Source organism: Amborella trichopoda, chromosome 4 (assembly GCF_054954075.1).
Source record: "Amborella trichopoda isolate Santa Cruz 75 chromosome 4, AtrichopodaSantaCruz75HAP2 v2.0, whole genome shotgun sequence".
Lineage (NCBI taxonomy): Eukaryota > Viridiplantae > Streptophyta > Magnoliopsida > Amborellales > Amborellaceae > Amborella > Amborella trichopoda.
Genome location: NC_142339.1, coordinates 20,507,077 through 20,522,892, shown reverse-complemented (window position 1 = coordinate 20,522,892; position 15,816 = coordinate 20,507,077). Strand labels below are relative to the sequence as shown.

The 15,816-nt window shown below is 35.7% G+C and overlaps 1 long non-coding RNA gene and 1 pseudogene across 1 annotated transcript; both read right to left on the bottom strand.

Annotated features, from left to right (window-relative positions):
* Window positions 1-1,835: 1,835 nt before the first annotated feature.
* On the bottom strand, window positions 1,836-3,795 carry LOC105421374 (uncharacterized protein At4g19900-like; annotated as a pseudogene).
* Window positions 3,796-12,890: 9,095 nt separating this feature from the next.
* LOC148782344 (uncharacterized) lies at window positions 12,891-15,486 on the bottom strand. Its single transcript, XR_016055140.1, has 2 exons — window positions 15,260-15,486; window positions 12,891-13,117 (listed from the first exon to the last, which is right to left on the bottom strand). It is a non-coding gene; the product is annotated as an uncharacterized LOC148782344 (long non-coding RNA).
* Window positions 15,487-15,816: the final 330 nt, after the last annotated feature.

The window sequence follows — 15,816 nt, the reverse complement described above, 5'->3', positions numbered from 1 at the left end:
CAAAATGACGGTTTTGCCCTTACCCAACAATACATAGAATTCCAAGACAATCCCTGCTGCTGTCTTAGAACGTGTGTGATCTTCCATGGATGATTCGGGGTTGCTCGAGCGTCTATTTGGCCAAAAGATGATTTTCTTATCGGGCTCAACATGATGATCGATTTGATATCAACTACGAGCCATGGATCGCGTTTGTAGGCCACGATCATGCGACTCACAATTTGTATAAATCTTGAAAACTTGTAATCGATAGTATGCTTGTTTCTTGATGTATTTCTTTGGTTTCTTCGTTGAATTGTACTGAGCATGCTATCACAATCGCGTTGCAACAAACACAGTTTGATTTCATGCCCGTACGAAGATTTCATCGTCTTGGGTTTTTGACCGGATCTTGAAATTCAGCGACCGAAATCTGCAGTAACTTTGACCCTTTCGTGTGCCGAATCCAACCGTTCATCATACGCGGGGTTCTGACCAGACATAGCTTCGGACCTTACGTACATAATGCAATTAGTTTTACGTCGATCTGGTATGCGAGCGTCATGATATGGCCGCTCAAACGAGGCATATTGCTGCTGAAGTTTCTGCAACTACGTTCACGAATCACCAATTTCTCTCTTATTTTTCTCCCTGCTCGAGCATTGTCATGAGGCGTGCCACATATCAAAACGTTCGTCTTGACGAGACGAATACACTCACAAACTTTGAGCACAATCCAACTAGTAACAAGTGAGATATGGGTCTCCAAAGTTGCTACTCGTGGCTGTGCAAACCAGTCTCCTTTAATGGAGATTGGTGCAGGGAGGCCGTATGGGAATAGTGTGCGACCTATCTTTTTTTTATGTTTCACCCATAACTTTGTCTTGGAACGTCCGTTTAAGCCGAAATTTGACCCCTAAAGGTTTTCGACGGTGCCGAATCTATTGACGGTGGTCCCACAGCTGTTTGAATACCGAAAATAGAGTTCTAATTACGGGGTCCGTTTCACAGTGCTAGAGGCTGACTTTCCGAAATTATTTCTTTGTCTGCGCTGCCTTAGACAAGTCGAATTGTGACGAAAGTTGGCAGGTGGTTTTTTGAAGTGCTTAGGAAGATTCTGAGACTGTCAAGAATTGCACTATATATCAGGGCTTTATTGACCGGCTTCTCTTTTATTTCGCATCGGGGACCTAAGGTGCAGAAAAATGTGTTCAAACACTTACCTCCATGAAGCCATTTTCTCTCTCTAGAAGTTTGGGAGGATGGCTTTTAGAAAAGGTATATCTTTTTAAATTTGTTTGGCCTAAAAAAACAGGTTTAAATTAGCCAAGGGGTTAGAAGAAATAAAATCTATAATTTTTATGCCTCAAGACAACTTTTAAAATCTTGAGTCTATTATAAAATGAAACCTAAAAATAAAGGGTATGGAGATATTTTCCCTAAAATCAAAGCACGGAAAAATTGAGTATTTGTTATTTAAAATTTCAAAATTGCTCATAAACTATTTCTAAAGCATAATATTTTTGTGGTAAAATTACTATAATTTTTATGTTTTTTAAAGCTTTCTAAAAAACAGCAAAATAAATAATGAATGAAATTTAAAAGTATTAAAAACATAAAATATTTAAAAGTTACTTCTGACACGTATTTTATACTCTAATATTATAATTAGAAAGGAAAAGATAAAAATATTGCTAAAGAAAATAAAACAAATTATTTTAATTTTTAAATTTTTATTTAAAAACTAAACCTTAGTCATAAACTATTTTTAACGTATAACAAGTTGTAATTAAAGTTATAAATTCTCAAAATAATTTGAAGTATATAAAGCTAGATTCCTCTTTTTGTGATTACTTTCAAGTATTTGAAAACTGTGATAAAAAGTATAAAATCAGTCATGGATGTTTGGTAGTCCATAGAACGATCTTCAATACATTGAGAAACCCATTATGCCTAAAAAGATTTGGGGCTTATGACTACCAATTAAGCACAATACTCCTTGAGTTCTAAACTTAAGGGCGTGCTTGATTTTTGAAAAGATTTGGGGCTTATGACTACCAATTAAGCACAATACTCCTTGAGTTCTAAACCTAAGGGCGTGCTTGATTTTTGAAAGATGCGGTTCTAGAAATTGCGTCTTCCAGGGAAGTTTGTACCCCAAGTTCTATAGTTTTCTGCAAAACTGGAGGAATCCAGATTTTAGCCTTAAACTAGTAAATTAATGTGCGTTGCACGTGTAAATCTTATGGGAGATAGAAGAATGGCAAAAATACTTCAAAAAAAAAAAAGATCAATAATACATTTTATTATAAAATGTATGCATAGATAGATTTAAATAAATAAAAGAATAAAAAAATTAATAATTCAATTTCAATATACTAATCTAATGTTAGATAGAAGTAAAAACATCATTATTTCAGAATCCTAAAGAATTAGATAAACATATCAAAGTTTAGAGACCGTTCACAATTGGTCTCAAAGCACCGATATTCTTGGCTATTGTGATGCGAACAAATCTCTTGCCTATTGTGTTTATATGCCAAAGTACGCACACTGCTTAATAAGTACTAAATCTCGATGAAGCTGAATGTAAAATATTTTGACTGTTTTGTGTGTTCCAATTTTTTCAAGATACATTATTGACTCGATTGGACCTAATCCAAAAATAAACAATACATAAATTTAAATATATTTCAATATTATGTTTAATATATACATGTATTATTTACGGGAAAATATCTCCTTATTTTCTATTTTTTACTTCTGTATCTCTTGAGACCCAAAGAATGAAAATATTATGTGTAAGTAAAATGTCCCTATTGTTTCTATCGTACAACCCCCTGGACTCATTTGAACATAAATTTTTTACCCAAACAAAAACTAAAATGACACCCTCAATACTTTTGTTTCCTTTCACCTTTCTCTCAAAAGGTTTTCCAAACTCCCCCTCTTTTTCTATACTCACTCTCTTTCTCTCTCAACCCAAACTCCCTCTCCCTCTACCCCGCCTCTCTCTCACTGCCCAAACTCTTCTCTCACCAAAAATGACAAGAGGCGACGATGGGCTCCAGGAAATGCCAATGGAATCTGAGACACCAAGCTCTTTGAGAGCCATCACGGCATTGTCCAACCTGCTCCATGTCCCAGTCTCCAAGTGCCCCATTTGTGTTTCTCAAATCAACAAAGCTCTTCATCACTATAACATTAGAGTCAATGTAAACCCCCCCTCCAAAAAAAATTATTATAAAAAACAGCAAGCCTCTACAGATTAGAGAGGTTTTGACCCAAAGAGACTCAACCTGGGTCCACATTTCCCTTCCTGAGTTGATTAAACCAGGCCTCTGCATCGGTGTTTTGAAAGAGGTAATTGAAATCAGGGGCAATTGCCATTACCCTATAACTTTTGGTCAACAGTGGTCTCAAAACAATGTTCCGTTTCCTCGAATCCATGGCTTTAGAGAGTATGAGAAGGCAGGCACTTGGATGAGACTTGAACATACTTTCCATTGTGAAAAACTCTCTAAAACCAAACGATTCAAGAGAAGAAATCCAAGTCATGACGAAACGAAGCTTACATGAATTAGAACAGAAGAAACCCTTTGCTCTTGCAGAGAACTGCTTAGTGGGAGGCCCGGACTTGAGAATCCTGAACCATGACCTGTTCTGTTTGAACCACTTGATCCTGCCATCTACGATGGTGTTTAATGGGGGAACTAAAGAGTTCTCATTGTCCTCTTTTTGTGTCCAAAGCTCGAAGCTCCGATCGGTTTCAAGCTCTTTAGAGAGATGATTTTCTTCTTCCTTGAGAGCATACATGACTGAAACTGTTCTTGGACCTCTGATTGTATTTTTCGATGAGAAATGGGTGTTTTTCGGTGTGGGCTTTGCCGGAAAAGGGAGATGGAGGCAGAAGATGGTGACCCCATTGCAAGCTGAGAGTGAGAGCAAGAGAGCAGTTAGAGAAAAGTTGGGTAAGAAGAAGAAGAGAGAGAAACTTCTTGGTGAAGAGGAAGTAGTGATTTTTGAAGGATAAGACGAAGGGTTCTGAGCATGACCACCATGACTGACTGCACTCATCTTCTCACAAGTTTGAGAGAGGGAGGTTGTTGCAGAAGAAAGTGGCCTGCCAATAACGGCGTGACAAAATAAAAAATGAATCTCACTTTTTAGAGAGAGAAAAAGAATAATTCTCAAGTAAAAGAGGTTTTTAGAGAGAGAAAAGGAATCAGCAAACCAACGTGCCCTTTAATGGCAAGACAAAAATGGAAAAACACATTTTTCACTTTGAAGAAAGAGAGCGAGAGAGGGAGAAGAGAAAAGAGGGGGAGAAGAGAAAAGAGGGGGAAGGAGTTGAGGTTGTCATTTTAGTTTTTGTTTGGGTAAAAACTTCATGTTCAAATGGGTTCAAGGGGTTGTAAGATAGAAAAAATATAGACCTTTTGCTTACAAGTAATATTTTCATTCCTTAGGTCTCAAGAGATACAGAAGTAAAAAATAGGGGATAAAGAGATATTTTCTCAAAAAATAAAACAATAGATAAATTTAAATATATTTAAATATTATGTTTAATATTATGTTTAATATATACATGTATTATTTAAATCATCATCCTCATCATCATCATGGCATTTTTCCAATTAATTGGGGTCGGTTATACGAATCCTAATCCACCATTCTGCTCTATTAAAGGTCATACCCTCAATGAGGTCATATATCATCATATCTTTTCAGACTACTTCCAACCACGTCCTTTTGGGCCTACCCCTTACTCTTTTCCGTCCTTCTACTTGAAATAACTCGCACCTCCTAATCGGTATTGTACTTAGTCAGCACCACACATGGCCAGCCCACCTAAGTCTACTCTTTCATCTTATCGCCTATTGGAGCTACAACTAAATTCTCTGTAATGGATTAATTTTGAATTTTATCATTTCTTGTCTTGCCACTCATTCACCTCAACATCTTCATCTCCACTACACTCATTTTATAGATATATTGTTTTTTTGTCCGTACAACATTCCACCCCAAAGAGCAATCAGAGTTGTCCTATAGAAATTACCATTCAACTTCATTTGAATGTTGCGATCATATAGAACTCCACTTGCATATATCTACTTCGCCCACCCAGTTCTAATTCTGTGTGCTACATCTTCCTTAATCTCCCCATTTTCCTTGATTATCAACCCAAGACATCAAAAGTGCAGTCTTTTTGTACTTCATAGTCATCAATATTAACTACTTCCTCGTCTCTACTCCTATTTTTACTAAACTTGCATTCCATATACTTTGTCTTAGTCAAGCTAATTTTAAAACTTTTGGATTCTAGAGCATCCTTCCAAAGTTCTAATTTTATATTCATGTTGTTTCGGGTTTCATCGATCAAAACTATGTATCTGCGACAACATGCACTATACTATCTCATCTTGTAGGTACCTAGTTAAGTCATCCATAACTAAGAAAAAGAGGTACAAGCTCAATGCCGACCCTTGATATTAACCTATGGGCACTGAAAACTCACTCGTCTCTCTAATAGTTGAATTATGTGCGTTGCATGTATGCAATTACTTGTAACAGATTAACTAAATATTACACAAAAAAAGATTAACTAAATATTCAATGATCAAAGAGATCTATTAATAAAAAATTTGATTAATCATGATTCACCCCTTAGATAATAAGAATTTTTAACTACAATAATATGGAGAAGTAGTTATAATTAAACAGAAAAGGTAACAAAAAATTATAATTTGTTACAGTTTTTTTCTCCAAAAAATATGTGAGGAAAATTTGTATAGAACGACAATGATTTTGAGTTTGCACCATTGTCATTGTCAATATTACATGAGGATCTCTTCTCTTTGAGTGGAAAAAATTACTGTCATTGGAGAATTAGTTTGATGATGAAGAAAAATTATTTGTCATTGGTGTAGAAATGCCTTGTGAAATATTAGTTTCTCAAAAAACTCACTAATGTTGTAGAGTAAAAATTTGTAATTTATTTTAATTTCTTGTAATTTTTGTTTATTATTTTTTTACTTCAAATAGAATATCAGTAAAATAAGACCATGTACAAATTAATTCAAAGCAAGTACTTATGAAATTTAAAAAATAATCATAATTACGTACCTTGGGGAAAACAAGGTTTCTCTTACCTTTAAAGATTAATGTGTTTCTCAATCTTCATAAAATGGGAAGAGCAACTAAAAAAAATACAAACAAAGATAAAGCAAAAAATAAATAAATAAAATTACTGCGACTTACTTTCAATATAAACACTTTAAAAATACAAAGAACACCTAAAATATTACAAACAAAAGTAATACAATAGATAAATAAAAATAATTACTATGACTTACCTTCAATATAAACACCTAAAATGGGCGAGGAGGAGAGTGACCTTAGGGCACTTTTTATCAGGGCATAAGTTTATTTAGAACTTCCATTTTCAAGTTCCGACATTTGGGTTGGAACTTTTTTTGATGCATAATATGAACAGTAGAGTAGAACATAAATAGTAAAGTAAACTTCTATTATTGCCTTCCTGGTTTTTATCAAGCACATAACATAACATGAACAGCAATAGGTAACTTCTCAATTCCAGGAAGCAACTTCCTATTATCAAACATGCCCTATAGGAAAACCGAAAAACAGAAGATGGCATTGCAAAAATTTTTTTTTATTATACTTCCAATTCTCAATTGGAACCCTAAATTTAGATAGAAAAAGTTGTCAGCAAGAAGATGGTGAATCTGAAGCTCATTGATTTTGCCCATTTGCTACTAGGACTTGGTGCTAGTTTCTCTCGCAGTTAGGGGTTAGGATGGCATTGCCTCAAGATGTTTTGGGGATTATCACTCACCTCGCTATTCCACACTAACCTAAGACCGGCAATGTGATATGAAAAATTGTATAAGGAGTTGTAATGTGGGAAGTATTCAAAGAGTGGAATATGAGAACTTTTGATGGGGATAGTCTATCTTTTGATAGAGTCATCAACAAGATTAAACACTTCCTATAGTGCTGGTTGTCAAGTATCGAAAGAGGGATGGGCATTTCAAAGGTGGATCATAATCTCCAAAATTTGTTCTATATAGGCGTTGTCAAGAGCAGGAAGAAGTATTTGGGTTCCACCATTACAGGGTGGTCTTAAACTAAAACTTTGATGGAAGTTCCTTAAGAAATTCCGGTGTAGCTGGTATTGGAGGGATCATTAGGAATTCGAATGAGGATATCATTTTTACCTATGCTGGCCCCATAGTTGTGGCTACTGCTAATCACACCAAAATGCTTGCACTTTTTTATGGGTTGAAGAGTTTTACTAGTCGAAATTTGGGTAATTATTGTGTACTTGAGGGAGACTCTTTGAATGTCATCAGGTGGTCGAATAAATGACATAAGGTGCCTTGGGAGCTCAAATCGCTTTCGCTACATATCCTAGACATGCCGGAACCTTCGATAATTTCCTTTCTTCATGTGTTAGTGAGGCAAATACCTTGGCTGATACTCTTGCCATTGGTGCTGCATCTTTATCTTCGCTCCTTGCGTCGAATGATGTAATCCCATTTGTCTAATTTGTTTATCAATAAAATTGGATACGATTGGTTAAAAAAAAAAAAGTTGTCCGCAAGAAGCTTTTTCACCACAAAAGAAAGTATATAGTATGATCCCTTGAAACCCCAGTGAGCATCACGTTTTATTGAATTGTGGCATGACTTCATAAGGTATTAATTGAAGGTCAAGCTTTCTATGCTTCCCATATAGCATAAAACTTATATACTTCCCCTTATCTAATTGTCCATTTTGAATGGAGGGTTAAGATTGACTCAATCACAACGTCACGTCTCTATGCTATTTTATTTTTAATTTTTTTCTATAAACTATTTTGATACCAAATTTTTGGATATCCAATCTTCTATTAAACTCGCACTAGCGAAAAATATAAATTTCTTTGTTTCAATAAAATCAGACGACCAAAATATCCTTGAAAGCTTCAAAGGGTATTTTGATCATTATATTTTATCGAAAATTATTTTTAACATTTTTTTATAGGTGTGCCCCAATGAGAAGATGTCACGTACTAAATTTTATATTCATACAATTTGTATAAAAAAATTAAAAATAAAATACTTTAAAACATCGGATCTAAGATCAAATGGTGAGTGACTCTCTTGGTCAAAATTGGACGGCTGGATGGTAGGGGAAGCATAGATCTTCTATGTTGTAGGGGAAGTATATAAATATTTCCCTTAAGTGAAAGCATTGATACATTAAAGAGAAAATTACATACATACCATATTGGCAGGGGAGGGGTCTACTACCATTTGGTGTCCAATGTACCCAATATTACGAGTACCACCCCCATCCCATGGTTTTTTTTTCTTTTAAGTTGCCCCTTATCCGGTAATGACAATACTGGGCATAGAGCTATTCTTTTTATTCCTAGTTCTTTGTTGTCTGGTGTTTAAAGTACCAAACAACTCATTGTTCATAAAATCGCTCGATCTAACTGTTAATTGCTAACCAACCGGTTAGATCGGAACTAGCCAGTGGTCGATTCCAGTTTTGGGCAGCTAGGATGATCAACCAGTATTTTTTTTAAAAAAAAAAAAAAAAAATGTATATAAGTTCTTAAAGATAAGAAATTTGATGTGTAATGCATTTTTAAATATTCTTTACATTATGGTAAAGATTAAAAATTGTTTTGGTCATTAATACTCGCTTTTATATTTTTTCCATCTTTTTTAGAAAATTTTAAAAGTAGCTCTTGGAAAATATAAAATGGGTTAAAATCTATTTTTTTCATTAATTTTCAACTTAATTTGAATGTGTTTTGTTTTAATAATTTTTTATGCTTTTCAAATTTTAGTAGATTTTTTCTTTTTGTATTTTTTTCAACACTTTTTTGACTGTCCAGGACTTATCCAATTAGAGTAGTTGAATCAGCCGTTTTACCAATTAGACGGTTAAACCGCTTCAAGGTCATATCCGATTAATCGTTCTGGTTCGATTTTGCAAACACTTGGACAGTTGCCTTTGCCTTCAAGCACTGTCGTGTACGGAAATATCCTCCCTATGTTATTTTATCAGAGACTTTTGTTGCCTTCCGCCTACTACCCACGAGGCGGGTAAAATTGAAGAGACATGCAGGAATTATCTCAACGAGGGAGAGAGAATCAAAGTTGTGGAAAGAGATTGAGGAATTTGATCGGGTCTGAGAGGGACCTCAACCACTGAGGGTTTTTTTTGTTTAAGTGGGGGTTTCTCTCTCTCTCTAGATCGCCTTTGTTGCCTTTGGGGTTGAAAAGTGAGAAATTAAGATACGGAACGCCGTATGCTAGTAGCTTTAATCTCAGCACTACCAGACAAATTTGTTTTTGATAATTATTAAAAGGGCATCGAGGTTAGGCTTTGAAAGAGGGAGAGAGAAAAAAGTTTAGAGAGAGGGGAGAGGAATAAGAGCTTTGATTCCAGATGCTTTGATTCCTCTCCGTAAAGCTTTGATTCCAGATGTTTTCAGGAGTGGAGCTTCAGGAGGTCAGGGGATTGCTCTTTCTGTGATATACTATAGAGTGAGAAATGTCATTTTAAATAGATTAAAAAAAAGAAAAGAAGATAAACAACTAATTTTCTTATTTTATCTCTCTTAACCTATTTTCTTTCATCTTTTATTTTCTCCCTACATCAATTGGTATCAGGTCAAGTTAGATCTGAGCAAGTTAGAACTACAGAAGTCTCTGTTATGGATGATCGTTGAATACAGGCTATAGAAAATTTGACTAGAGTCGTAGAGGATTTTCGAACTGAATTGCGTGAGATGAGGATGCAACGCTTGGAACGGAGGTTGCAGTGGTTGGCGAACAATCTTCATCGTGCGATTGGCAAACAATCTTCATCATAAAGAAGGTGCTCACAGCCACATTCATCTTGCACCAGTAATTTCACAACAAACCCAAAATATTGATTTCAAGCGTAATGAAGAAATTTACATGACAGATCCACATTCTATAGAGCGACCACTAGATTTTGATATTAAAATCTATCTCCCAAAATTTCATGGTCAAAAGTGTTTATCGATTGCTAGCGCGTCTTTGGAGCTCGTATTCGACAATTACTATTAGAACACAGTTGTAGGCAAAGAGTCTTGGAACATAGTTGCAGGCAAAGCGTCTGACATTAGTCTTGAGATATTGAAGGCATTGAAGAATAAATTAGCCTTGAAGAAATTGAAGAAAAAGTGCCGAGACGCAGGATGGGACTACATAACCAATTAGCAGATGGTGGTTGGTTTCAAGCTCGAGGTCAAGCTGCTCCCAACCCCGGGAGAATGATGCTGAGAAAAAAAAAAAATATTATTATTAGTTTTTGAGTTTATCTTTCAACTTAGGAGGTGTGCACGGATAGGTGGGCATTGAGGTTGTGCGTGAGTTGATACTTATCGATTGGGTTAGTTAGTTTAAGAATGTAAATAGAATAAGGTTAGACCTAGGGGGTTTATCTTTTCAACAATAGATTTGAGTAAAACGTGGGGGTTTATCTTTTCAACAATTAGTAAAACTTGGGTGATACATGAATTTAAGAGCGAGAAGATAGGGGTGAGAGAAAATAGGTTAAGGGAGATAAAATAAGAAAGTCAGTTATTTATCTTCTTTTCTTTTTTTAGTCTATTTAAAAGGACATTTCCCTTTATTATAAAGGTGGTGAATAAGTTAAAGGTTTCTATGCTTCCCCTATGACATAGAAGTTCTATCCTCCCCCTACCATCTAGCCGTCCAATTTTGATTAAGAGAGCCACTCACTATTTGATTTTAGATCAGACGTTTCAAAGTATTTTATTTTTATTTTTTTTATACAAATTGTATGAATATGAAATTTGGTATGTGCTATCTTCTTATTGGGGGGGGGACCTATTAAAAAATATTAAAAATAATTTTTCGATAAAATATAATGACCAAAATACCCCTTAAACATTTCAAGGGTATTTTGGTCATTTTATTTTATTGAAAATATTTTTATTTTAATTTTTCACTAGTGTGAATTTAATAGGGGAATGGACGTCCAAAATTTGGAGTCGAAATAGTCTATAGAAAAAATTAAAAATAAAATAGTGTAGGGACGTGACATTATGATTGGGACAATCTTAACCCTCCATTCTGAATGGACGGTTGGATAAGGGAGAGGATAGAACTTCTATGCTGTAATAGAAGCATAAAAAGCTTGCGGGTTTATCTTTTCAATAATGGGTAAAACGTGGGTGGCACATGAATTTAAGAGAGAGAAAAACCAAAAAAAATAAAAATAAAAGGTTGGAAGAATATACTTCTCTCAAAAGTTTGTAAGGGAATCTACCCCAAAATAATTTCTTTACGAGACCAAATTTTATTAATTTATTCACCACCTTTACAATGAAAGGGAACATCCCTTTAAATAGATTAAAAAAAGAAAAGAAGATAAACAACTGACTTTCCTATTTTATCTCCCTTAACATATTTTTTCTCATCCTTATCTTCTCTCTCTTAAATTCATGTGTCACCCACGTTTTACCCATTGTTGAAAAGATAAACCCCCACATTTTACCCAAAGCTATTGTTGAAAAGATAAATCCCCTAGATCTAACCTTATCCTATTTACATTCCTAAACTAACTAATCCAATCCATAAATATCAACTCACGCACAAACTCAATGCCCACCTATCCTTGCACACCTCCTAAGTTGAAAAATAATAATAAAAATTATTACTTTTTCTCTGCATCATGTATCAACAACTATTCCATTGCAGAGTAGACATCTTGGCCATGGATAGTTTCTATGTTCTTTTTAACAGCAGCAACTGTGTCACTAGGTACGACTTCGATCTCAAAATGGCTTTCTTTCAAGGTCTTCACGAAGAGCTTCATCCTGATCCAGTCCGTCCGACTAGGTTTCCTCTTCGAGAGCTCTGATACAATGGACTCAGAGAAGCATACAAGAAACCAGTGGCAAGAAGGGCTAAAGGGGCATGGATATGATTCTGCCGTCAAGAATTTGATATTGAAGGGCAAAGAATGAGAGAGCAAAAGAAAGTTAAAGAGGAAAAAGGAGGAAAAGTGAACCGGGGTACATGAATATGGTTATGCTATCAAGAATTTGAGATTGAAGGGAAAAGAATGAGAGAGAGAAAGAGAGTTAAAGAGGAAAAAGGAAGAAAAGTGAACCGGATGCTCAAATGAACAGAGATGGGATAATAAGAAAGAGATAGAGAGAAGATACAAAGATAAAAGACAAACAAAGAGCAACTCACTTATGAGTGAGAAAGCTACCCTTTGATCCCAAGATTTGCACAAAGGGAGAGTTGCAGATGGTGAGAGAGAGGAGAAAGGGAAGAGGTAGAAGTTAGAGAGGGAATGGGAGAGAGGGCCACCAATGAAAGAACAACCCTATCTCCCGTCTCCTGTATTTTCATTGTCGAGCAAGAGAGGAAAAAAAAAGAAAAAAAAAAGAGAAGAAGAAGATGAAAAAAAATGAGCATATTGTTCATAATATTAGGCATATTGGACACCAAATGGTAATAGATCTTCCCCAATATGGTCCATACGTAATTTTCTTTGCATTATATCTATAAGATAAATGTTGACTCATTTAAATACAATATTAATATAATAATTTTTGAAATGCATCAAACTAATCACATACTCATGTATCTATAACAATAGTATGTTACATTCTTAAATCATTGAAATATGGAAAAAGTTGTCACGGCCCTGCTCCTTGACCCTGCCATTCTATACCAGAGGGCGACAGAGAGCGGGATCACGAACACAGAAGTCGCGTACATTACTCAGGTGGGGGTGGCATCAACACGTATTAAAAGTACGTAATCAAAGCAAACCACGAAGGAAGATAAAACTCATATATCAAGCGATAGAAAACTGAATTAATTTAAACCAATAACTTCATTCATCTCCAAAAAAAGCCTTTACAATAAAGTTTGAGGCATACAAGCCTTAAATTCATCTAAAAAATATTACATCAAAAAGACCATCACGTGGCAACGCCACCAGACACCTACAAAGTCACGAAGAGAGTCTTGAACCGGATTGAACTCCAAACACCTGCTATCACCTGTCCGCCAATCGCCACACACGATCAGGTACTAATGCCCTACACAGATGAAGTAAGTAGAGTGAGCAATAAGTTCAGTAAGTAGATCACTGCCCTTACATTCCGAACTATCAGTAAGTACATAATTATATGTCCACGATTTGTCATAATTCACATTTGTTTCACAGAATGTGGTCACATGTCAGAGTATATATAAGTGTCGTACAAATACATTCATATGTTCATACAGAATACAGAATTCAAATAAGCAGAATAGAAACAAGCTACTCCTGAAGCCCTACTCATTAGGCCAAACCAATCCCATTTTTTAAGACTTCTACCACTACTCAGGAGGGAAGACAATGACAAACGAACATCACTTTGTAAAGTCTTCACACACACACAGTCCCTAGCCCACTTTAGGGTTTTTGCTAGGCTGAGACCTTGCAAGACATTATCCTCTCCTTGCGCCATTTTGGCGAGAGGGTGGTACACTACCATACATAGATCTGAGGGGCGTAACCCTCCCAACTACTCACATCTTGAGTCCCGCCTTATCATAGGGAGTCAGGGAAGGATCATGTGGCAAATCCATGTTCACATGTCAAGGTGCGGCAAGTCCATTCTCACACTTACAGAGTCTGACAGAATATTACATATATATCATCGTGCGGCAAGTCCATGGTCACACATACAAAATTAGAGGGCTCACTACCACTGGAGGATCCATTGTATAACAGTCAAATATCAGAATTCATATAACAAAGTCAGATAGTATCAGTATCACATAATGGCCAGGTTAACATCACATAATAGCATTTCCAGTAGCACAAAGCAACAATATCAGTATCATGTAATGATAGTATCAATACCACGGAGTAACAATACCAGTGTCACATGATAGCATTTCTTGTAATTTCAGACAGTGCAATCATATCAAAGTAGGGCCATAACTCTTGATTTGTTTAGAGTTTAAATATAGTTCCAAAAACAATTTTATGCTAGACCTAGCGATCTTCAAAATAGAGGTGGTTGGAAAGCAATTGGACCTTATTTGACCCTTCAAAAGTGCCAAAGATCAGAGACTCTTCTTCTGAAATCTACTGTGCAGTGAAGTTTATCCATGACTCAAAATCAAGAAGGAATTTCAAAAAGTTCTCAACACGTGAAATGCAGCTAACTCATAAACCGTTCAAATGGCAGTGATTTGGAATAAAATGGATACATTTGTGTCAGTCAAACTTAGTGATATCAGAAGCATTAAATGTGCATTTTTACCAAAACTGTCCACAATGATGTTTTCGTAAAATGATAAATAACTTTTAATCTAAAAGAAATTTCAAAATGATTTCTACATGAAAGTTTTAGCCTACTACGATATCTTTCAAAGGGCTATAGTTTGACAGAAAATGGATTTCGTTTGGTTGGTAAAAACTAGTGATCACAGTAGGATTAGTGCAAAATCCAGAAAAACAGTCAAACAAGGACCTACCCGCATTTTTCAAAACATATCTTCATTTTCACAAGGAATTTCAACAGGGACCAAACACAGCCATTTTACTAGACTTGTATATCTTTCCAAAGGAAGTAGTTTCGTATCATTTGGACTTCGATAAGTTAAGAAAAGTCTCAGTATAATAGAAGTAACATTTCTGGAAATTGTAACAGTATGCTAACAGTAACATGCATTCACATTTCACACCATATCCTCCAATCTATTAAGAATCTCGTCTAGACATGAGCATAAAAATGAAACTAGACTCAAAGATATTTTTAATGGTGGTGATTTGGGGCAATTTTGAGATCATTTGATGGGTCAACCAGGTGTTACAAAAATATATACAGTTTCTGGATTTTTCACAGCCCAACCATGGCATGCATCAAGGATCACTCAGCAACTTATAAAATATGCAATATAACAACATGAGACCAAAACCAGTCTAAATTAGACTCACAAGAGCAACAACCCACCAATTTTCAGACTAAACTGATATCACAGCAGTGCATAGCATGTTACACGAAGAAGGACTAAATTCCTAGAAAAACAGAGCACAATAACACGCATACAACTTTATTCATCTAACACAATTCCTATGCAATCTCATGCCAAAAATCATGCTTCAATTCATTCACCATTTAACTTTATTCATGCTTTAATTCATGCCTCATACAACTTGGTGCAAGGGGTAGAGATCCACTTACCTCACAAGAACTCCAAGTTTACCCTCCACCAAGCTCCTCCTCAAAGGTCAAGCTCCCAAAGCTTGAAGCTCTAAGTGTTCTAGAGAGGGAGAGAGAGCAAAACGTGGGAGAGAGAGGGGGGCTAAAACTCTTGTGATGGATGGGAAGGGTTCTATTTAAAAAAAAAAGGAGGAAAGAGCAGCATGAGATAAGTGGCATTCATGCAAAACTAAAGGACATGTATGAGGAGAGAGAGACGGATAAAAAGGAAAAACATGGAAAAACATCATTATGGGCTCAACAAGCATGGGACACAAGTATCATTGTGGGTACAACAAATCATTGCCACTTGGCACACAACTTTTCTCTGCCTCCTTGTGCACAACTGCCTCGCGCACTCCTCCTCGGGTACTTCACCTCGTGCACTTCACCTCGCTGGGAATAATCTGGGTTGTCACAAGTTTATATAAAGATGCTACCTTATAATGTAAAACTACGGATGCCCCTAAAAAATCCTTCGAAAAAGGTAGTTTTAATGCTTACAAACCTTTTGATTTATCATCTTAACATCGAGATAT